Source organism: Triticum aestivum, chromosome 1B (assembly GCF_018294505.1).
Source record: "Triticum aestivum cultivar Chinese Spring chromosome 1B, IWGSC CS RefSeq v2.1, whole genome shotgun sequence".
Taxonomy (NCBI): domain Eukaryota; kingdom Viridiplantae; phylum Streptophyta; class Magnoliopsida; order Poales; family Poaceae; genus Triticum; species Triticum aestivum.
Genome location: NC_057795.1, coordinates 402,399,068 through 402,422,795, shown reverse-complemented (window position 1 = coordinate 402,422,795; position 23,728 = coordinate 402,399,068).

Here is a 23,728-nt window from a genome sequence, read left to right as displayed (position 1 = left end):
ACACAACCTCGTGCTCCTCCCTAAGTCTCTATCTCTACTCTTATCTCTATCTCTACTACTCTTCTTTGTTTTTTATAACAAATCGAATAGTATTGCACCGTCCGCTGCATGCTCAGCTGAACACGCCTCCTCGCCTCCATCATCACCAACTGAATCTTTTATAGGAGTAGGAGTAGAGAAAAAACCGAGTTGGTGATGATGGTGTGTCGTGCAATGCACGGGCATCTTGCTATTTTTTGCATATAATTCCAAATACCACGTAGACACGATCTTTGACCATTTTACAACTATGTTAGTATCATTGTTTTTTTCTGACGGGATGTTAGTATCATTGTTAGTGGTCAGCTGGTGCAAGTTATTGCCCCGGGTGTTTTAACCTTTTTTAGTAATGATATCTAGCGATTGTTAGGCACGAGCTCAATCCTGGCGAATCCCACGTAACCATTAGATTTCCATCCGACGGTGGCCTGTTTTTAAGCCATACACACGTACTGTAACTGCGTCGCGGGCGTTTGCAACTGCCATGTCTCCCAGCGAATGTTTGCTGGGGATTGGAGTTAGCACTGTTCGTAGTCGTTCCACGCTCGAGCATTGAAGTTTGTAACTATTTTAGATTAGAATGTACTACTCCTCCGGTGCTAGTAGTAGAGCAGAGTCCTACTCTACTACTCTACTCAAGCAAGTTAGGGCATAGTAGTAGGTACTATAGGGAGTACCAATACTGTGATCACTCAAGCAAGTTGTCTGGCATCGATATGACCCTATGCTGCTGGTATGTGTCTTGTAAGTCAAGCGGCGTGTTATAGTCATCATCACCTGTCCACTTCCCGCATCACATATTCGCTTCTCCATCTTTGTCCGCACATAATCTCGTCCAATCTTCCATCCCCGCTAAGGCGCCTCCCCCCCCCCCTCGTCCGAAACCCAAGCACTAACAATGGCAGAACCAAGCAGCATCCGCCGAAAGAGTGGCCAGAATTTGCTCCCCATAGAGGTAATCAAGCTCATTATTTCACATGTGGACAATCTCAGTACCATGCCGCTCGCCGCGTGCTCATCGGGGCTGTACCGTTTACTCAAAGCCCTCAGGCCGGAGCTTTTTAAGCCAGCTCCTTGCTTGTTGATGCCGCCTGATCTTCAGAAATGGCGTGTCACGCAGTATAACGATCGTAGGGTGGCGAGCATCAACCCCCTTGACTGTGATCTGATCCCCGTCACCCTCAACTACATTAACAGTATGTACTGGGTCGGCATGAACACGTCTTGGATGGTGCTCGTCGACGGTCGCGGCAGCTGGATGCTCGTGGAGGCCAAGATTGATTTGCTTAAGATTGTAATCTGCCAAGTGCCCACAAGATCTATGAATTATAAAGACTTCAGGCTAATTAAGTTCTTCAACCGCGGTCTCGCCTATCTGACAGGTCACTGCGGTAAGTGGATAAATCTGCACGTCCATCGCGGGATCATACATCCTCCATGGTTCTCTGATGCCATTGAACACAAGGGCTTCATTTATGATGTCGACTCCTTCTATGGTTGGACGTATTGTTAGCCTACTCCAGTCATCGCTACAAACGGCTGCTACAGCAGTATGTTACTTTCCTATGATATCATGATGGCTTGCTTATATTACTGTCAATATTTACTAAAAAAGTATTCATGCTCATAACATGTTGTTCTTAAGATTGACTACATCAAGAGCCCTTTTTTATTTGACTCCAACTTGATATGATGTTGTAGGCCGCCTGGTGTCCCTACCCTTCCTAATCCCAGAACCTTTCAAAGAAAAGCGGCATGGCAGTTGCAGGTGGTTCCTCGCTCGATCAGACGACGACAAACAATTGATGATCGTTCGCACGTACCGTACGTGTTGTTTCGTGGAATACAATCACAGTCACTGCAAGGTCTTTGAGCAGGATCCCAGCTTCTCTAGGCCTTGAGGAATTTTTGACTGGAAGCTGGTGAGTAGCCTTGGTACACGCTCTCTGTTTGTCGGCCTGAATTATCCGATTAACCAAGAGATAACCAATGTCAAGGATCATGATGGCAGCGTGGTTTCGTTCATCAGGCAAAACTGTGCGTACACAGTGTACCATGCGTCTTTGCATGCACCATACCCTGATATGTGCTGCCACGCTCTGCAGCCCAAAGTAGGAGAGAGGGTTGCAAGTATCAGACTTCGACCTGCTGGCTAGAGTTTCCCCCGTCAGGCACCCATCTGGTTTAAGCCGTCAGCCAATCTCTACAGCTTAATAAATAGTAACTTCTAACTGAGCCAGTTAGTTAGATGCGTACACTTGGTGTAGTAGGATCTTTATTTAGTTTGATGCATACACTTGTTCTTTTTTGGTAGCCCTTTTGTAATAATGGCTGATGTTTGGTTTGGAAGAGAGGGTTGCGTCTTCACTGTTCTGGCCTACTTACTGCTTCTGTTGCAACCCCAGCCCTGGTTGCTGATGCTGTTGTTGTTTTCAATGTCAATCCCTAGTATATTTCACCTGTTGGTTGAATAAATATGTTGTTAGAACGACAAACACAATGTTTTGGAAATCGTTGCACGGTTCGATCCTTAGTGCCCCGTACCATACGTAACGCATACTATTTTTCGTACGGAACACATTTTCCACTTGTTGATAACGTGCAGCCCACTGATGAAGGCCCAATAGAGGAGCCCATAATTAACTGGAAGGGGGGCTCTCACATGAATCCGGCCCAGGTACATGCTCATGGTCCCCTAAACATAAATAAGTAAATAAATATATAAAGCTAAATGCTCATGCACCAGTTCTTTAAATTCATGATTTAATAGGAGGATATTATTTCCTATGATAGTGTTATTACATTCAGTCCATATTATTCTTAGGCAAAGATAGCGACCAGTCTTCTTTCTCCCAGCATTTTCTTCCTGCAACCAGCGGACCCATGCAAATTGTAGTCAACATCATAAATAGTTCCGGTCCATTTTTATCTTTCAATAAGAATGTGCAACCCAGCCCAGCACATTGGCGACAGCACTTTATCCTCCACCTTGGTGCGCTCGCCGCGGCGCCGCCGTCCGGCGCTGTCAACATAGTTTTTTCGAAACGGTCCCTGTCAACATAGTGAATCGGGAGAGAACTGTAGTTGTGAGTATGACAGTACGGACCCACCAGGTCCACTCCCGAACACAAGCAAGCGCCTCTTTTACTACTCATATGCACCCCTCATTTTTTACTCTAATCCACCCTGCTGATATCTAGGACCCACATCATTTTTAACGTATAGTCAATTAATGATAGAATTGCACAACTTTTTTTTGAGTAGTAATTCGTAGGAGCAGGCTATAAACTGGGTTGTGCTGTCTCTGTGGCCCGTCTAACAACATGACCAGCCCAGCAAGTTTTTCTTTGGGAAAATAGGTAGCCCAATATTTCTTTTTGAATAATACCCAAGCTAGGCCTATTTGTTTTCTTTGACTTACTGGGCTGCAAATCTTTCAAGACGAGGAGGGATGCATTCCGGCCTGGCCAAAGAGTATGGTCAGTATCTGTTAAAAGTAATATCAAAGGGGTTGAAAATTCCAAAAAAATTATAACAAATGGGATATTAGTTTCTTTTTTTGTTTTTGTTCTTCACTGATATTTTATAGTATTTCATTGGATTTAACATGACATAGTACTAATTTATTTTTAAATTTGTTTTATATGGCTACTAATTTTTGGATTAAGAATATTTTGTTCCCTAGTAAAAATTTGCGAATTTTCAAAATTTCGCACATATTTAATTAATTTTTTTAATCCTGGTACTGACCAGAAAATGGGCAGCAATTCTAAAAAAGGAAAACGGGCTGCAATAAATTCCATATGAATTAGAAAATGAGTAAAAATTATAAAATTATAGCAAATGGGATGTACATGCCACGGATTTCGAGGCTGACTTGTTTACGCAAGGCTTTGTCAGTCAACACACGATTCTAGCAGCAGTGGTTGTTGGATGTCCATCCAACGGCCGACGTGCTTCTTCAATCTTTGATCTTCCTGCTCCAGCCGCCTAAACTAGCGCTGGCGGGACTGCCTGCTCCCTCCTCTTGTGGCCCGCTGTGATGTCGCGCAGGCTTCCCTGGCCCACCCTACTCCCTCCGCTGGCCTGGCCGCACGCAATCAACTGCCTCCTTATTACGCGAAAAAAATGATTTCTCCCACTGACATCTGGGGCGCACCGGTTGGGAGGCTGACCTATGGGCCTACTAAGTTGACGTGTACGCAGGGCTTGTAAACTTAGTCAACAAACGATTGTAGAAGCAGTAACCATTGGATTTGAATCGAATGGTCCTGCTGCTTCTTCAAGTGTTGCTCTTCTTGCACCAGCCGCCCAAACCAGCGCCGGCAAGACCACCTGCTCCTGCCTCTAGTGGCCGGATGTGCTGCCATTGAGGCCTCACCGCCCCCTACTACTACCGCCGCTAGCGAGGCCCTGTGGCGACGGCAGCCTCACACCGCAGCCGAACCAGTGAACCCTCATACTCCTCTCCGCATGGGCATCCACTACCGCGTCATCCCCGGCTCCGCGTCGTCCCCTTCCTAGGCCTCACCGTCTTCCACCGCCATGGTGCTCTCGGCGCAGCGTGGTCAACGTGGTCATGGAACGACTTCCATCGGACATGGATTGTACGTGGAGAGGCTGACAGCTGGGTCCATGGCCGCACACAAGGAAATGCCTCCTTATTACGTGCAAAATAATGATTCCTCCAGCTGACATCTTGGACCCACCGGAAGGGCCTTTGTATTTCGTGAAAAAAACATTCCCCCCGCTGATAGGTCGGACCCACCAACTATATCTTCGCACGCAAGGAAGTGTCTCCTTATTACGCACAAAAAATGAATACCCCCTGCTAGCTGGGACCCATCATAGTGGGTGGCTGACTTGTGGGCCTACTAAGTTGACGGGGACGGAGGGCTTTGTCAACTTAGTCAATACTCCAGTGACCGTATGATGTCCATCCAACGGCCATAGTGCTTCTTCAACCTCTGGTCTTCTTGCTCCAGCCGCCCAAAGCAGCGCCGATCGTGCCGCCTGCTCCTGCCTCTCGTGGCCGGCTGTGCTACCGCGAAGGCCTCACCAACCCCATACTACTCCTACCGCTGGCCAGGCCATCCCTCTACTCACCCACACCCCCTGTTATTCTGCGGCGACGGCAGCCTCACACCACAGTCGAACCAGTGAACCCTCGTACTCCTCTCTGCGTGGGCCCCTTCCTAGGCCTCGCCGACGTCCATCGCCCTGGTGCTCTCGGTGCGGCGTGGTCAACATGGTCAAGGAATGACTTACATCGGACGTGGACTATACGTGGAGAGGCTGACAGCTGGGTCCACGGCTGCAGCAAGGAAGTGCCTCCTTATTACGCGGAAAATAATGATACCTCCACCTGACAGCAGGGACCCACCGGATGGGCCACTGTATTTCGCGAAAAAAATGTTTCCCCCTTGACTGCTGGGACCCACCAGCTACATCTTCACACGCAAGGAAGTGCGTCCGGGCAAAAAAATGATTCGCCCCCCTGACTGTTGGGTCCCACCAGCTACATCTTCGCACGCAAGGAAGTGCCTAACAGTCGGTACCCACCTGGTCGAAGCGTACGTAGCGTTGTCATTCTGGTCGGCGAACATGTACATACATAATGGTGGATGTAGAGGTGCGCACGTGTCGTAATAGAGACATGCACGTAGCATGTACACGTATGTACAGCGACCAGTGTGCAAGAAAGAAAATACAGCCACATACATACATACGGGCGGGGTCTCGAACGCCTACTCGCGCATAGGTACGGCTAGGGCTCGTGTACATGGCTGGGTCGAAACGGAGAAACTGCATCATCGTCGTGTTCATGGGGAGGCAACGGAATGCGTCGTGTTCATGGGGAGGCAACAGAATGCATCGTGTTCATGGGGAGGCAACGAAATGCGTCGTGTTCATCGGAAGGCAACGGAATGTGTGGGAGCCAACTGGCTTGGACGGAACAGGCGATGGAAACGAGGTCTGGCCTACCGCACAATGAAGGAAACGGCCTTCTGTTCTACCGTCCATGTTCGAAACGGGATCCTGTTCATTGGGAGGGGTCTGGCGTACCGCAAAACGGAGGAAACGGACTTCTGTAGACCTCCTACGATCGAAACGGGGTCCTATTGATCGGGAGGGGTGTGGCGTACCGCAAAACGGACGAAACGGACTTGTGTTGGAGCGCTACGGTCTAAACGGGGGTCCTGTTCATCGGGAGGGGTGTGGCGTACCGCAAAACGGGACTCTACGGGATACTGTTCATCTCCACCATCGACCTCCTCCGGCCTCCACGGGCTACTGTTGATCCACCGTCGACCTCCTCCAGCCTCCACCTGCGACTGTTCATCCACGGGCTCCTGTTCGTCCAGCCTCCACCGCGCGCTACCCCACCGGCTCCTGTTCAACCACCCCTCTCCACGGGCTCCTATTCAACCACCCCTCCACGGGCTACTATTCATCCACCCCTCCACCATCTTCTGTTCATCCAGCCCTCCACGGGGTCGTCCTGTTCATCCAGCCCTCCACGGGGTCCTGTTCATCCAGCCCCAACCGGCTCAATCGATTGGGGTCCTGTTCATCCAGAGGCAACGCCACGGGGCCCTGTTCATCCACCCCCACCGCTCACTGTTCATCCAAACCACCTGCAACGCTCACTGTTCATCCAGAGGCAGCATCGATCGGCTTTAGTTAGCAGCAGTAGTGAAGGAATCGCTCGATCGGGTTTAGTTAACATCCACCGATTGATTGCTCGGGTTCAGTAACGCGTAGCCTGCAGTGCAATCACTCGGGTTCAGTATAGGCGAACGCCTCGCTCGGGTTCAGTTAGAGCCCAACGCCTCGCACACACACGCGTATGTGTACGAGAGAAACACGCATCGCTCGGCCCCCGACCACCCACCGTAACCGGGAACTCCCCAAAATTTTCCTCGCCCTCGCTTCTACCACGGTTTTTCCGTCATGGACGGTCCAAAGAATGTCATGCAGCAGCGTCTCCGGCCCGCCTAGGACGAAAAGCCCATTTTCTGTCATGATTTTTTGTCGTAGAAGTAGGAGCCCACCACATCTATGATGATACCGGGTTTTGTCACAATTATCGTCATAGAAGTGTCATAAGTATGACACAAAAAAATTTTGTTCGGCCCAAAATGTCACGGATGTGTCTTTTTTTGTAGTGTATGTGGCCGCCGGTAGTTGTTGTTGGGGAATGCGGTAATTTCAAAAAAAAATCCTATGATCACGCAAGATCTATCTAGGTGATGCATAGCAACGGGAGGGGAGAGTGTGTCCACTTACCCTCGTAGACCGAAAGCGGAAGTTTTTCAATAACGCGGTTGATGTAGTCGAACGTCTTCACGATCCAACCGATCCAAGTACCGAACGTATGGCACCTCCGTGTTTAGCACATGTTTAGCTCGATGACGTCCCTCGTACTCTTGATCTAGTTGAGGCCGAGGGAGAGTTCCTTCAGCACGACGGTGTGGTGACAGTGATGATGAAGTTACCAGCGCAGGGCTTCGTCTAAGCACTACGACGATATGACCGAGGTGTGTAACTGTGGAGGGGGCACCGCACATGGCTAAGACAAATCTTGTGTGCCTTTGGGGTTCCCCCTGCCCACGTATATAAAGGAGGGAGGAAGAGGAGGCCGGCCTAGAGGGGGCACGCCAAAAGGGGGGGTCCTACTTGGACTCCCGGTCCAAGTAGGATTCAGCCCCCCTTTCCTATTCCAACTAGGAGAAGGAAGGGAAGGAGGAAGAGGGGAGAAGGAAGGAGGGGGGCGCCGCCCCCTCCTAGTCCAATTCGGACCAGCCCATGGGGAGGCGCGCGGCCACCCCTTGAGGCCCTTTCTCCTTTCCCGTATGGCCCATTAAGGCCCATTACTTCCCCCAGCGAATTCCCGTAACTCTCTGGTACTCCGAAAAATACCCGAATCACTAGGAACCTTTCCGATGTCTGAATATAGCCTTCCAATATATCAATCTTTACGTCTCGGCCATTTCGAGACTCTCGTCATGTCCGTGATCTCATTCGGAACTCTAAACAAACTTCGGTCATCAAATCACATAACTCATAATACAAATCGTCACCGAACGTTAAACGTGCAGACCCTACGGGTTCGAGAACTATGTAGACATGAATGAGACACATCTCTGGTCAATAACCAATAGTGGAACCTGGATGCTCATATTGGCTCCTACATATTCTACGGAGATCTTTATCGGTCAAACCGCATAACAACATATGTTGTTCCCTTTGTCATCGGTATGTTACTTGCCCGAGATTCGATCGTCGGTATCATCATACCTAGTTCAATCTCATTATCGGCAAGTCTCTTTAGTCATTCTGTAATACTTCATCCCGCAACTACCTCATTAGTCACAATGCTTGCAGGGCTTATAGTGATGAGTATTACAGAGAAGGCCCAGAGATACCTCTCCGAAACACGGAGTGACAAATCCTAATCTCGATCTATGCCAACCCAACAAACACCTTAGGAGACACCTGTAGAGCACCTTTATAATCACCCATTTACGTTGTGATGTTTGGTAGCACACAAAGTGTTCCTCCGGTATTCGGGGGTTGCATAATCCCATAGTCTGAGGAATTTGTATAAGTCATGAAGAAAGCAGTAGCAATGAAACTGAAACGATCATAATGCTAAGCTAACGGATGCATGGGTCATGTCCATCACATCATTCTCCTAATGATGTGATCCCGTTCATCAAATGACAACACATGTCTATGGTTAGGAAACATAACCATTTTGATTAACGAGCTAGTCAAGTAGAGGCATACTAGGGACACTATTTTTGTCTATGTATTCACACATGTACCAAGTTTCCAGTTAATACAATTATAGCATGAATAATAAACATTTATCATGAAATAAGGAAATAAATAATAACTTTATTATTGCCTCTAGGGCGTATTTCCTTCAGTCTCCCACTTGCACTAGAGTCAATAATCTAGTTCAATCGCCATGTGATTTAACATCAATAGTTCACATCTGTATGTGATTAACACCCATAGTTCACATCGCCATGTGACCAAAAACCAAAGGGTTTACTAGATTCAATAATCTAGTTCACATTGCTATGTGATTAACACCCAAAGAGTACTAAGGTGTGATCATGTTTTGCTTATGAGAGAAGTTTAGTCAACGGGTCTGTCACATTCAGAGTCGTATGTATTTTGCAAATATTCTATGTCTACAATGCTTTGCATAGAGCTACTCTAGATAATTACTCCCACTTTTAATATGTCTCTAGATTGAGACTTAGAGTCATCTGGATCGGTGTAAAATCTTTCATCGATGTAACTCTTTATGATGAACTCTTTATCACCTCCATAACTGAGAAATATTTCCTTAGTCCTCACTAAGTATAATTTTGACCGATGTCCAGTGATCTACTCTTAGATCACTATTGTACCCCCTTGCCAAACTCATTGCAAGGTGCACAATAGGTCTGGTACACAGCACAACATACTTTATAGAACCTATGACTGTGGCATAGGGAATGACTTTCATTCTCTTTCTATCTTTTGTCGTGGTCGGGATTTGAGTCTTACTCAACTTTACACCTTCTAATACAGGCAAGAACTTCTTCTTTGACTGATCCATTTTGAACTCTTTCAAAAAACTTGTCAAGGTATGTATTCATTGAAAATCTTATCAAGCGTCTTGATCTATCTCTATAGATCTTGATGCCCAATATATGAGCAACTTCACCGAGGTATTTCTTTGAAAAAATTCTTTCAAACTCTACTTTATGCTTTCCAGAAAATTCTACATCATTTCTGATCAACAATATGTCATTCACATATACTTATCAAAAAGGTTGTAGTGCTCCCACTCACATTCTTGTAAATACAGGCTTTACCGCAAGTCTGTATAAAACTGTATGCTTTGATCAACTCATCAAAGCGTATATTCCAAATCCAAGATGCTTGCACCAGTCCATAGATGGATCGCTGGAGCTTGCACACCTTGTTAGTACCTTTAGGATTGACAAAACCTTCGGGTTGCATCATATGCAACTCTTCTTTAAGAAATATCCATTTAAGGAATGTAGTTTTGACATCCATTTGCCAGATTTCATAAAATATGGCAACTGCTAACATGATTCAGACGGATTTAAGCATCGCTGCAGTTGAGAAAATCTCATATAGTCAACACCTTGAACTTGTCAAAAAACCTTTTGCGGCAAGTCGAGCTTTGTAGATAGTAACACTACTATCAGTGTCCGTCTTCCTCTTGAAGATCCATTTATTTAATATGGCTTGCCGATCATCGGGCAAGTCCACCAAAGTCCACACTTTGTTCTCATACATGGATCCCATCTCAGATTTCATGGCCTCAAGCCATTTCGCGGAATCTGGGCTCATCATCGCTTCCTCATAGTTCACAGGTTCATCATGGTCTAGTAACATGACTTCCAGAATAGGATTACAGTACCACTTTGGTGTGGACCGTACTCTGGAAGACCTACGAGGTTCTGTAGTAACTTGATCTGAAGTTTCATGATCATCATCATTAGCTTCCTCACTAATTGGTGTAGGAATCACTGGAACTAATTTCTGTGATGAACTACTTTCTAATTCGGGAGAAGGTACAATTACCTCATCAAACTCTACTTTCCTCCCAGTCACTTCTTTTGAGAGAAACTCCTTCTCTAGAAAGGATCCATTCTTAACAACGAATATCTTGCCTTCGGATCTGTGATAGAAGGTGTACCCAACAGTTTCCTTTGGGTATCCTATGAAGACGCACTTCTCCGATTTGGGTTCGAGCTTATCAGGTTGAAGCTTTTTCGCATAAGCATCGCAGCCCCAAACTTTAAGAAACGACAACTTTGGTTTCTTGCCAAACCACAGTTCATAAGGCATCGTCTCAACGGATTTTGATGGTGCCCTGTTTAACGCGAATGCAGTTGTCTCTAATGCATAACCCCAAAACGATAGCAGTAAATCGGTAAGAGACTTCATAGATTGCACCATATCTAATAAAGTGCGGTTACGACGTTTGGACACAACATTATGTTGTGGTGTTCCAGGTGGCGTGAGCTGTGAAAGTATTCCACATTGTTTTAAATGAAGGCCAAACTCGTACTCAAATATTCTCCTCCACGATCAGATCTTAGAAACTTTATTTTCTTGTTACGATGATTCTCCACTTCACTCTGAAATTCTTTGAACTTTTCAAATGTTTCAGACTTGTGTTTCATTAAGTAGATATACCCATATCTGCTCAAAACATCTGTGAAGGTCAGGAAATAATGATACCCGCCACGAGCATCAACACTCATTGGACCGCATACATCGGTATGTATTATTTCCAGTAAGTCACTAGCTCGTTCCATTGTTCCAGAGAATGGAGTTTTAGTCATCTTGCCCATAAGGCATGGTTTGCAAGCATCAAATGATTCATAATCAAGTGATTCCAAATGTCCATATTTATGGAGTTTCTTTATGCGCTTTACACCGATATGACCCAACGGCAGTGCCACAAATAAGTTGCACTATCATTATCAACTTTGCATCTTTTGGCATCAATACTATGAATATGTGTATTTCCACGATCGAGATTCAATAAATCATCAACATTGGGTGTATGACAATAGAAAGGTTTTATTCATGTAAACAAAATAACAATTATTCTTTGTCTTAAATGAATAACCGTATTGCAATTAACATGATCTAATCTTATTCATGCTCAACGCAAACACCAAATAACATTTACTTAGGTTCAACACTAATCCCAAAAGTATAGGGAGTGCTCGATGATGATCATATCAATCTTGGAACCACTTCCAACACACATCGTCCCTTCATCCTCAACTAGTCTCTATTTATTCTGCAACTCCTGTTTCGAGTTACTAATCTTAGAAACTAAACAAGTATCAAATACCCAGGGGTTACTGAGGGAGTCCTGGATTAGGGGGTATCCGGACAGCCGGACTATATACTTTGGCCGAACTGTTGGACCGTGAAGATACAAGACTCAAGACTTCGTCCCGTGTCCGGATGGGACTCTCCTTTGCATGGAAGACAAGCTTGGCGATCCAGATATTATATTTCCTTCTTTTTAACCAACTCCATGTAAATCCTAGCCCTCTCCGGTGTCTATATAAACTGGAGAGTTTAGTCCTTAGAGACGGAATCATAATCATCATAGGCTAGCTTCTAGGGTTTAGCCTCTACGATCTCATGGTAGATCAACCCTTGTAACACTCATATCATCAATATCAATCAAGCAGGAAGTAGGGTTTTACCTCCATCGAGAGGGCCCGAACCTGGGTAAAACATCATGTCCCTTGCCTCCTGTTACCATCAGCCTTAGACACACAAATCGGGACCCCCTACCCAAGATCCACCAGTTTTGACACCGATAGTTACTACGAGCACTAGTCCGGTTGTAGGTTCCAGTCTGCGCACCCCCCGAGCCCGCCGAATCTGGTTGGGCCCCGGTAATGGAGTTCACCACTGCGGATATTTTCTAGCACTCGCCCTTTGGTGACATGCTAAACTCGTTAAAGTATCTCTCTTTGTCAGGAGATTCTTGGCCGAACTATGTCCGGCTCGAGTGGGAAGCTGGCGATGAGGGAATTCGTTGCCCACCCACCACCCACTTCATAGCCACGATCGATGATTTGACCGACGTGCTTGATTTCGATTCCGAAGACATCGACGGTGTGGACGACGATGTAGGAGAAGAACAGGAACCACCACCCACGGGGTGGTGGACAGCCACCTATTCATATGATATATATATGGTGGACACTCCGAAAGAAACCAATGGCGATGAGGCAAAGGAGGATAACCCCTCAAGGAAGAAATCAAAGCATGGGCATCGTCAGCGCCGTTCCAAGCCCCGCCACAGCAATAGCGGCACTGGAGACAAAGACAATCCGGATGGTGCCAAAGATGAATACAACCCCGACCAGCCTGCCTTCGAGCAGGCCGAACAGGAAGACGGGCAGGTCAGCCCAGACGAACAGGCGATGGACGGATTGTTGGGGAACATAGTAATTTCAAAAAAATCCTACGCACAGGCAAGATCATGGTGATGGCATTGCAACGAGAGGGGAGAGTGTTGTCCATGTACCCTCGTAGACCGTAAGCGGAAGCATTATGATAACGCGGTTGATGTAGTCATACGTCTTCACGATTCGACCGATCCAAGCACCGAACGTACGGCACCTCCGTGTTCAGCACACGTTCAGCTCAATGACGTTCCCCGGGCTCCAATCCAGCAAAGCGTCGGGGATGAGTTCCGTCAGCACGACGGTGTGGTGACGATGATGATGTTCTACCGGCGCAGGGCTTCGCCTAAACTCCGCGACGATATGACCGAGGTGGAATATGGTGGAGGGGGGCACCGCACATGGCTAAGGAACAATCTGTAGATCAACTTGTGTGTCATGGGGTGCCCCCTTGCCCCCGTATATAAAGGAGCAAGGGAGGAGGAGGCGGCCGGCCAAGGGAGGGCGCGCCAGGGAGGAGTCCTACTCCCACCGGGAGTAGGACACCCTCCTTTCCTAGTCCAACTAGGAGACCTTCCATGTAGTAGGAGTAGGAGAGAAGGAAAGGGAAGAGAGAAGGGAAGGAAGGAGGGGGTGCGGCCCCTCCCCCTAGTCCAATTCGGACTAGGCCTTGGGGGGGCGCGCGGCCTGCCCTAGGCAGCCCCTCTCTCTTTCCCGTATGGCCCAATAAGGCCCAATACTTCTCCCGGCGAATTCCCGTAACTCTCCGGTACTCCGAAAAATACCCAAATCACTCGGAACCTTTCCGAAGTCCGAATATAGTCGTCCAATATATCGATCTTTACGTCTCGACCATTTCGAGACTCCTTGTTATGTCCCCGATCTCATTCGGGACTCCGAACTCCTTCGGTACATCAAAACTCATAAACTCATAATATAATTGTCATCGTAACCTTAAGCGTGCGGACCCTACGGGTTCGAGAACTATGTAGACATGACCTAGAACTGTTTCCGGTCAATAACCAATAGTGGAACCTGGATGTTCATATTGGCTCATACATATTCTACGAAGATCTTTATCGGTCAAACCGCATAACAACATACGTTGTTCCCTTTGTCATCGGTATGTTACTTGCCCGAGATTCGATCGTCGGTATCCAATACCTAGTTCAATCTCGTTACCGGCAAGTCTCTTTACTTGTTCCGTAATACATCATCCCACAACTAACTCATTAGTTGCAATGCTTGCAAGGCTTAAGTGATGTGTATTACCGAGAGGGCCCAGAGATACCTCTCCGACAATCGGAGTGACAAAACCTAATCTCAAAATACGCCAACCCAACATGTACCTTCGGAGACACCTGTAGAGCACCTTTATAATCACCCAGTTACGTTGTGACGTTTGGTAGCACACAAAGTGTTCCTCTGGTAAACGGGAGTTGCATAATCTCATACTCACAGGAACATGTATAAGTCATGAATAAAGCAGTAGCAACATACTAAACGATCGTGTGCTAAGCTAACGGAATGGGTCAAGTCAATCACATCATTCTTCTAATGATGTGATCCTGTTAATCAAATGACAACTCATGTCTATGGTTAGGAAACTTAACCATCTTTGATTAATGAGCTAGTCAAGTAGAGGCATACTAGTGACACTATGTTTGTCTATGTATTCACACATGTATTATGTTTCCGGTTAATACAATTCTAGCATGAATAATAAACATTTATCATGAAATAAGGAAATAAATAATAACTTTATTATTGCCTCTAGGGCATATTTCCTTCAGTCTCCCACTTGCACTAGAGTCAATAATCTAGTTCACATCACCATGTGATTTAACACCAATATTCACATCTGTATGTGATTAATACCCATAGTTCACATCGTCATGTGATCAACGCCCAAAGGGTTTACTAGAGTCAATAATCTAGTTCACATCGCTATGTGATTAACACCCAAAGAGTACTAAGGTATGATCATGTTTTGCTCGTGAGAGAACTTTAGTTAACGGGTCTGTCACATTCAGAGCCGTATGTATTTTGCAAATATTCTATGTCTACAATGCTCTGCACAGAGCTACTCTAGCTAATTGCTCCCACTTTCAGTATGTATCCAGATTGAGACTTAGAGTCATCTGGATCGGTGTGAAAGCTTGCACCGATGTAACTCTTTACGACGGGCTCTTCCATCACCTCCATAATCGAGAAACATCTCCTTAGTCCTCACTAAGGATATTCTTGACCGCTGTCTAGTGATCTACTCTTAGATCAAAATTGTATTCCTTTGCCAAACTCAGAGCAAGGTATACAATTGGTCTAGTACACAACATAGCATACTTTATAGAACCTATGACTGAGGCATAGGGAATGACCGTTCATTCTTTTCTATTTTCTGCCATGGTCGGGTTTTGAGTCTTACACAACTTCACACCTTGCAACACAGGCAAGAACTCTTTCTTTGACTGTTCCATTTTGAACCACTTCAAAATCTTGTCAAGGTATGTACTCATTGAAAAATCTTATCAAGCGTCTTGATCTATCTCTATAGATCTTGATGCTCAATGTGTAAGTAGCTTCACCAAGGTCTTTCTTTGAAAAACTCCTTTCAAACACTCCTTTATGCTTTGCAGAATAATTATACATTATTTTCGATCAACAATATGTCATTCACATATACTTATCAGAAATGTTGTAGTGCTCCCACTCACTTTATTGTAAATACAGGCTTCTTCAAAAGTCTGTATAAAACCATATGCTTTGATCAACTCATCAAAGCGTATATTCCAACTCCGAGATGCTTGCACCAGTCCATAGATGGATCGCTGGAGCTTGCACACTTTGTTAGCATCTTTAGGATTGACAAAAACTTTCTGGTTGCATCATATACAACTCTTCTTTAATAAATCCATTAAGGAATGCAGTTTTGACATACATTTGCCAGATTTCATAAAATGTGGCAATTGCTAACATGATTCGGATAGACTTAAGCATCGCTACAGTTGAGAAAATCTCATTGTAGTCAACACCTTGAACTTGTCAAAAACCTTTTTGCGACAAGTCGAGCTTTGTAGATAGTAACACTACTATCAACGCCCGTCTTCCTTTTGAAGATCCATTTAATCTCAATGTCTCGCCGATCATTGGGCAAGTCAATCAAAGTCCATACTTTGTTTTCATACATGGATCTTATCTCAGATCTCATGGCCTCAAGCCATTTTGCGGAATCTGGGCTCACCATTGCTTCCTCATAGTTCGTAGGTTCATCATGGTCTAGTAACATGACTTCCAGAACATGATTACCGTACCACTCTGGTGCGGATCTTACTCTCGAAGACCTACAAAGTTTGGCAACAACTTGATCTGAAGTTTCATGATCATCATCATTAACTTCCTCACTAATTGGTGTAGTAATCACTAGAACTGATTTCTATGATGAACTACTTTCCAATAAGGGAGAAGGTACAATTACCTCATCAAGTTCTACTTTCCTCCCACTCACTTCTTTTGAGAGAAACTCCTTCTCTAGAAAGGATCCACTTTTAGCAACCAATAACTTGCCTTCGGATCGGTGATAGAAGGTGTACCCAACAATTTCCTTTGGGTATTCTATGAAGACGCACTTGTCCGATTTGGGTTTGAGCTTATTAGGATGAAACTTTTTCACATAAGCATCGCAGCCCCAAACTTTAAGAAATGACAACTTGGGTTTCTTGCTAAACCACAGTTCATATGGTGTCGTCTCAACGGATTTAGATGGTGCCCTTTTAACGTGAATGCAGCTGTCTCTAATGCATAACCCCAAAACAATAGTGGTAAATCAGTAGGAGACATCATAGATCGCACCATATCCAATAAAGTGCGGTTACGATGTTCGGACACACCATAACGTTGTGGTGTTCTAGGTGGCGTGAGCTGTGAAACTATTCCACATTGTTTTAATTGAAGACCAAACTCGTAACTCAAATATTCGTCTCTGCGATCAGATCGCAGAAACTTTATTTTCTTGTTATGATGATTTTTCCACTTCACTCTGAAATTCTTTGAACCTTTCAACTATTTCAGACTTATGTTTCATCAAGTATATATACCCATATCTGCTCAAATCATCTTGTGAAGGTCAGAAAATAACGATACTTGCCACGAGCATCAACACTCATTGGATCGCATACATCGGTATGTATTATTTCCAATAAGTCAGTAGCTTGTTCCATTGTTCCGGAGAACGGAATTTTAGTCATCTTGCCCAAAAGGCACGGTTCGCAAGCATCAAATGATTCATAACCAAGTTATTCCGAAAATCCATCTTTATGGAGTTTCTTCATGCGCTTTACACCGATATGACCCAAACGGCAGTGCCACAAATAAGTTGCACTATCATTATTAACTTTGCATCTTTTGGCATCAATATTATGAATATGTGTATCTCTATAATCGAGATCCAATAAACTATTTTCATTGGGTGTATGACCATTTGAAGGTTTTATTCATGTAAACAGAACAACAATTATTCTTTGATTTTAAATGAATAACCGTATTGCAATAAACATGATCAAATCATATTCATGCTCAACGCAAACGCCAAATAACATTTATTTAGGTTTAACACTAATCCCGAAAGTATAGGGAGTGTGCGATGATGATCATATCAATCTTGGAACCACTTCCAACACTCATCGTCACTTCCCCTTCAACTAGTCTCTGTTTATTCTGTAACTCCTGTTTCGAGTTACTAATATTTAGCAACCGAACAAGTATCAAATACTCAGGGGCTACTATAAACACTAGTAAAGTACACATTCATAACATGTATATCAAATATACCCTTGTTCACTTTGCCATCCTTCTTATCCACCAAATATTTAGGGTATTTCCGTTTCCAGTGACCATTTCCTTTGCAGTGTAAGCACTCAGTTTCAGGCTTTGGTTCAGCTTTGGGCTTCTTCGTGGGAGTGACAACTTGCTTGCCATTTTGCTTGAAGTTCCCTTTCTTTCCCTTTGCCCTTTTCTTGAAACTAGTGGTCTTGTCAATCATCAACACTTGATGCTCTTTTCTTGATTTCTACCTTCGTCGATTTCAGCATCACGAAGAGCTCAGGAATCGTTTTTGTCATCCCTTGCATACTAGTTCATCACGAAGTTCTACTAACTTGGTGGTGGTGACTAGAGAATTCTGTCAATCACTGTCTTATCTGGAAGATTAACTCCCACTTGATTCAAGCAATTGAAGTACCCAGACAATCTGAGCACATCCTCACTAGTTGAGCGATTCTCCTCCATCTTTTAGCTATAGAACTTGTTGGAGACTTCATATCTCTCAACTCGGGTATTTGCTTGAAATATTAACTTCAACTCCTGGAACATCTCATATGGTCCATGACATTCAAAACGTCTTTGAAGTCCCGATTCTAAGCCGTTAAGCATGGTGCACTAAACTATCTAGTAGTCATCATATTGAGCTAGCCAAACGTTCATAATGTCTACATCTGCTCCTGCAATAGGTCTGTCACCTAGCGGTGCATTAAGGACATAATTCTTCTGTGCAGCAATGAGGATAAACCTTAGATCACGGATCCAATCTGCATCATTGCTACTAACATCTTTCAACACAATTTTCTCTAGGAACATATCAAAATAAACATATGAAAGCAACAACGCGAGCTATTGATCTACAACATAATTTGCAAAATACTACCTGGACTAAGTTCATGATAAATTTAAGTTCAATTAATCATATTACTTAAGAACTCCCACTTAGACAGACATCTCTCTAGTCATCTAAGTGATCACGTGATCCAAATCAACTAAACCATGTCCGATCATCACGTGAGATGGAGTAGTTTTCAATGGAGAACATCACTATGTTGATCATATCTACTATATGATTCACGCTCGACCTTTCGGTCTCCGTGTTCTGAGGCCATACCTGTATATGCTAGGCTCGTCAAGTTTAACCTGAGTATTCCGCGTGTGCAACTATTTTGCACCCGTTGTATTTGAACGTAGAGCCTATCACACCCGATCATCACTTGGTGTCTCAGCACGAAGAACTTTCGCAACGGTGCATACTCAGGAAGAACACTTCTTGATAATTAGTGAGAGATCATCTTAAAATGCTACCGTCAAACAAAACAGAATAAGATGTATAACAGATAAACATCATATGCAATCAAAATATGTGACATGATATGGCCATGATCATCTTGCGCCTTTGATCTCCACTCCAAAGTACTGTCATGATCTCTACCGTTACCGGCACGACACCATGATCTTCATCATCTTGATCTATATCAATGTGTCGTCACATGGTCGTCTCGCCAACTATTGCTCTTGCAACTATTGCTATCGCATAGCGATAAAGTAAAGCAATTATTTGGCACTTGCATCTTATGCAACAAAGAGACAACCATAGAGATTCTGCCAGTTGCCGATAACTTCAACAAAACATGATCATCTCATACAACAACTTATATCTTATCACGTCTTGACCATATCACATCACAATATGCCCTGCAAAAACAAGTTAGACGTCCTCTACTTTGTTGTTGCAAATTTTACGTGGCTGCTACGGGCTGAGCAAGAACCGTTCTTACCTACGCATCAAAACCACAATGATAGTTCGTCAAGTTAGTGCTGTTTTAACCTTCACAAGGACCGGGCGTAGCCACACTCGGTTCAACTAAAGTTGGAGAAACAGACACCCGCTAGTCACCTGTGTGCAAAGCACGGCGGTAAAACCAGTCTCACGTAAGCGTACGCGTAATGTCGGTCCGGGCCGCTTCATCCAACAATACCGCTGAACCAAAGTATGACATGCTGGTAAGCACTATGACTTGTATCGCCCACAACTCACTTGTGTTCTACTCGTGCATATAACATCAACGCATAAAACCTAGGCTCTGATGCCACTGTTGGGGAACGTAGTAATTTCAAAAAAAATCCTACGCACACGTAAGATCATGGTGATGGCATAGCAACGAGAGGGGAGAGTGTTGTCCACGTACCCTCGTAGACCATAAGTGGAAGCGTTATGACAACGCGGTTGATGTAGTCGTACGTCTTCACGATTCGACCGATCCAAGCACCGAACGTACGGCACCTCCGTGTTCAGCACACGTTCAGCTCGATGACGCTCCCCGGGCTCCAATCTAGCAAAGCGTCGGGGATGAGTTCCGTCAGCACGACGGTGTGGTGACGATGATGATGTTCTACCGGTGCAGGGCTTCGCCTAAACTCCGCGACGATATGACCGAGGTGGAATATGGTGGGGGGGCACCGCACACGGCTAAGGAACGATCCGTAGATCAACTTGTGTGTCATGGGGTGCCCCCTTGTCCCCGTATATAAAGGACCAAGGGAGGAGGAGGCGGCCGGCCAAGGGAGGGCGCGCCAGGGAGGAGTCCTACTCCCACCGGGAGTAGGACACCCTCCTTTCCTAGTCCAACTAGGAGACCTTCCATGTAGTAGGAGTAGGAGAGAAGGAAAGGGAAGAGAGAAGGGAAGGAAGGAGGGGGTGCGGCCCCTCCCCCTAGTCCAATTCGGACTAGGCCTTGGGGGGCGCGCGGCCTGCCCTAGGCAGCCCCTCTCTCTTTCCCGTATGGCCCAATAAGGCCCAATACTTCTCCCGGCGAATTCCTGTAACTCTCCGGTACTCCGAAAAATACCCGAATCACTCGGAACCTTTCCGAAGTCCGAATATAGTCGTCCAATATATCGATTTTTACGTCTCGACCATTTCGAGACTCCTCGTTATGTCCCCGATCTCATCCGAGACTCCAAACTCCTTCGGTACATCAAAACTCATAAACTCATAATATAACTGTCATCGTAACCTTAAGCGTGCGGACCCTACGGGTTCGAGAACTATGTAGACATGACCTAGAACTGTTTCTGGTCAATAACCAATAGTGGAACCTGGATGTTCATATTGGCTCCTACATATTCTACGAAGATCTTTATCGGTCAAACCGCATAACAACATACGTTGTTCCCTTTGTCATCGGTATGTTACTTGTCCGAGATTCGATCGTCGGTATCCAATACCTAGTTCAATCTCGTTACCGGCAAGTCTCTTTACTCGTTCCGTAATACATCATCCCACAACTAACTCAGTAGTTGCAATGCTTGCAAGGCTTAAGTGATGTGTATTACCGAGAGGGCCCAGAGATACCTCTCCGACAATCGGAGTGACAAAACCTAATCTCGAAATACGCCAACCCAACATGTACCTTCGGAGACACCTGTAGAGCACCTTTATAATCACCCAGTTACGTTGTGACGTTCGGTAGCACACAAAGTGTTCCTCTGGTAAACGGGAGTTGCATAATCTCATAGTCACAGGAACATGTATAAGTCATGAATAAAGCAGTAGCAACATACTAAACGATCGTGTGCTAAGCTAACGGAATGGGTCAAGTCAATCACATCATCCTTGTAATGATGTGATCCCGTTAATCAAATGACAACTCATGTCTATGGTTAGGAAACTTAACCATCTTTGATTAATGAGCTAGTCAAGTAGAGGCATACTAGTGACACTATGTTTGTCTATGTATTCACACATGTATTATGTTTCCGGTTAATACAATTCTAGCATGAATAATAAACATTTATCATGAAATAAGGAAATAAATAATAACTTTATTATTGCCTCTAGGGCATATTTCCTTCACGGATACCCGGAGGAGGACAACTACATGCCCCCCTCCGAAGACGAGATTAGCCTCGGCGACGTCGAGTTTGGTGTGCCTGAGGACCCCGTAGAGCAGGAGTGCTTCAAGCGCCGGCTTATGGCCACTGCGAGGAGCCTAAAAAAGAAGCAGCAGCAGCTCCAAGCTGATCATGACCTGCTCACAGACAGATGGACGGAAGTCCTGGCAGCCGAGGAATATGGACTCGAGCGCCATACAGCTGACCGGCCACCTCGTGGCCGGGATAAAACGGCGTATCAGTCTGAATACCAGCCCGCACCCCCACGCCAATACACTACGGCCCGGGGCAATAGGCAGGACCTGCAAGATATACTAGAAAACAAGGCAGGACAACCAAGATCGATCTACAGATCGCGGGGGCGCGCCCAACCACGTGACGATGACCGTCATGTCGGATACACTAACAATAAATCCGGCAAGGCAGAACACAACCGACCAGACTTAGTCGGACTGCGTCGTGACATAGCCCGGCACAGAGGCGCCGCACACCCCCTCTGCTTCACTGATGATGTAATGGATCATGAATTCCCAGAAGGGTTTAAACCCGTAAACATTGAATCATATGATGGCACAACAGACCCCGCAGTATGGATCGAAGATTTCCTTCTCCATGTTCACATGGCCCGCGGTGACGATCTACATGCCATCAAGTATCTTCCCCTTAAGCTCAAAGGACCAGCCAGGCACTGGCTAAATAGCTTGCCGGCAAATTCCATTGGCAGTTGGGAAAACCTGGAGGACGCTTTCCTCGACAACTTCCAGGGCACATACGTGCAACCACCGGATGCTGATGACTTGAGCCACATCACCCAACGGCCCAGAGAGTCAGCCAGAAAATTCTAGACTCGGTTCCTAACCAAAAAGAACCAAATAGTCGACTGTTCGGACGCCGAAGCCCTGGCGGCCTTTAAGCATAATATCCGTGACGAGTGGCTCGCCCGACACCTCGGCCAGAAAAAACCAAAGTCCATGGCGGCCCCCACGACACTCATGACCCGCTTTTGCGTGGGTGAGGACAGCTGGTTGGCTCGCAGTAGCACCACGCCTATAAATTCCGGCACCTCAGATATCCGCGACAATAACGGCAAGCCACAGCGCAACAGACATAAGCAACGGAACAAGGCGACAACACTGAAGACACGGCAGTCAACACCGGATTCAGTGGCTCCAAATCCGGTCAACGGAAAAAGGTGTTCAAAAGAAACAATCAGGGACCTTCCAGTCTGGACCGCATACTTGAACGCCCGTGCAAAATTCACGGCACCCCGGATAAACCAGCAAACCACACTAATAGAGACTATTGAATGTTCAAACAGACCGGTAAAATAAACGCGGAAAACAAGGACAAAGGGCTGCACAACGACGATGACGAGGAGCCCCGACGTCCGAACATGGGGGGACAAAAGAAATTCCCTTCCCAGGTGAAAACGGTCAACATGATTTACGCCACTCACATTCCCAAACGGGAACGAAAGCGAGAACTGAGGGATGTCTATGCGATGGAGCCAGTCGCCCCAAAGTTCAACCCATGGTCAGCCTGTCCGATCACCTTTGATCGTAGGGATCACCCTACCAGTATCCGTCACAGCGGTTTAGCCGCATTGGTCTTAGACCCAATCATTGACGGATTTCACCTCACAAGAGTCCTTATGGATGGAGGCAGCAGCCTGAACCTGCTTTATCAGGACACAATGTGCAAAATGGGCATCAACCCTTCGAGGATCAAGCCTACAAAAACCACCTTCAAAGGTGTAATTCCAGGAGTAGAGGCCTGTTGCACGGGCTCCATAACACTGGAAGTGGTCTTCGGATATCCGGATAACTTCCAAAGCGAGGAGTTAATCTTCGATATCGTCCCTTTCCGTAGTGGTTATCACGCACTGCTTGGACGAACTGCATTCGCTCGATTTAATGTGGTACCACACTATGCATACCTCAAGCTCAAGATACCAGGACCTCGCGGGGTCATAACAGTCAACGGAAACATGGACCGCT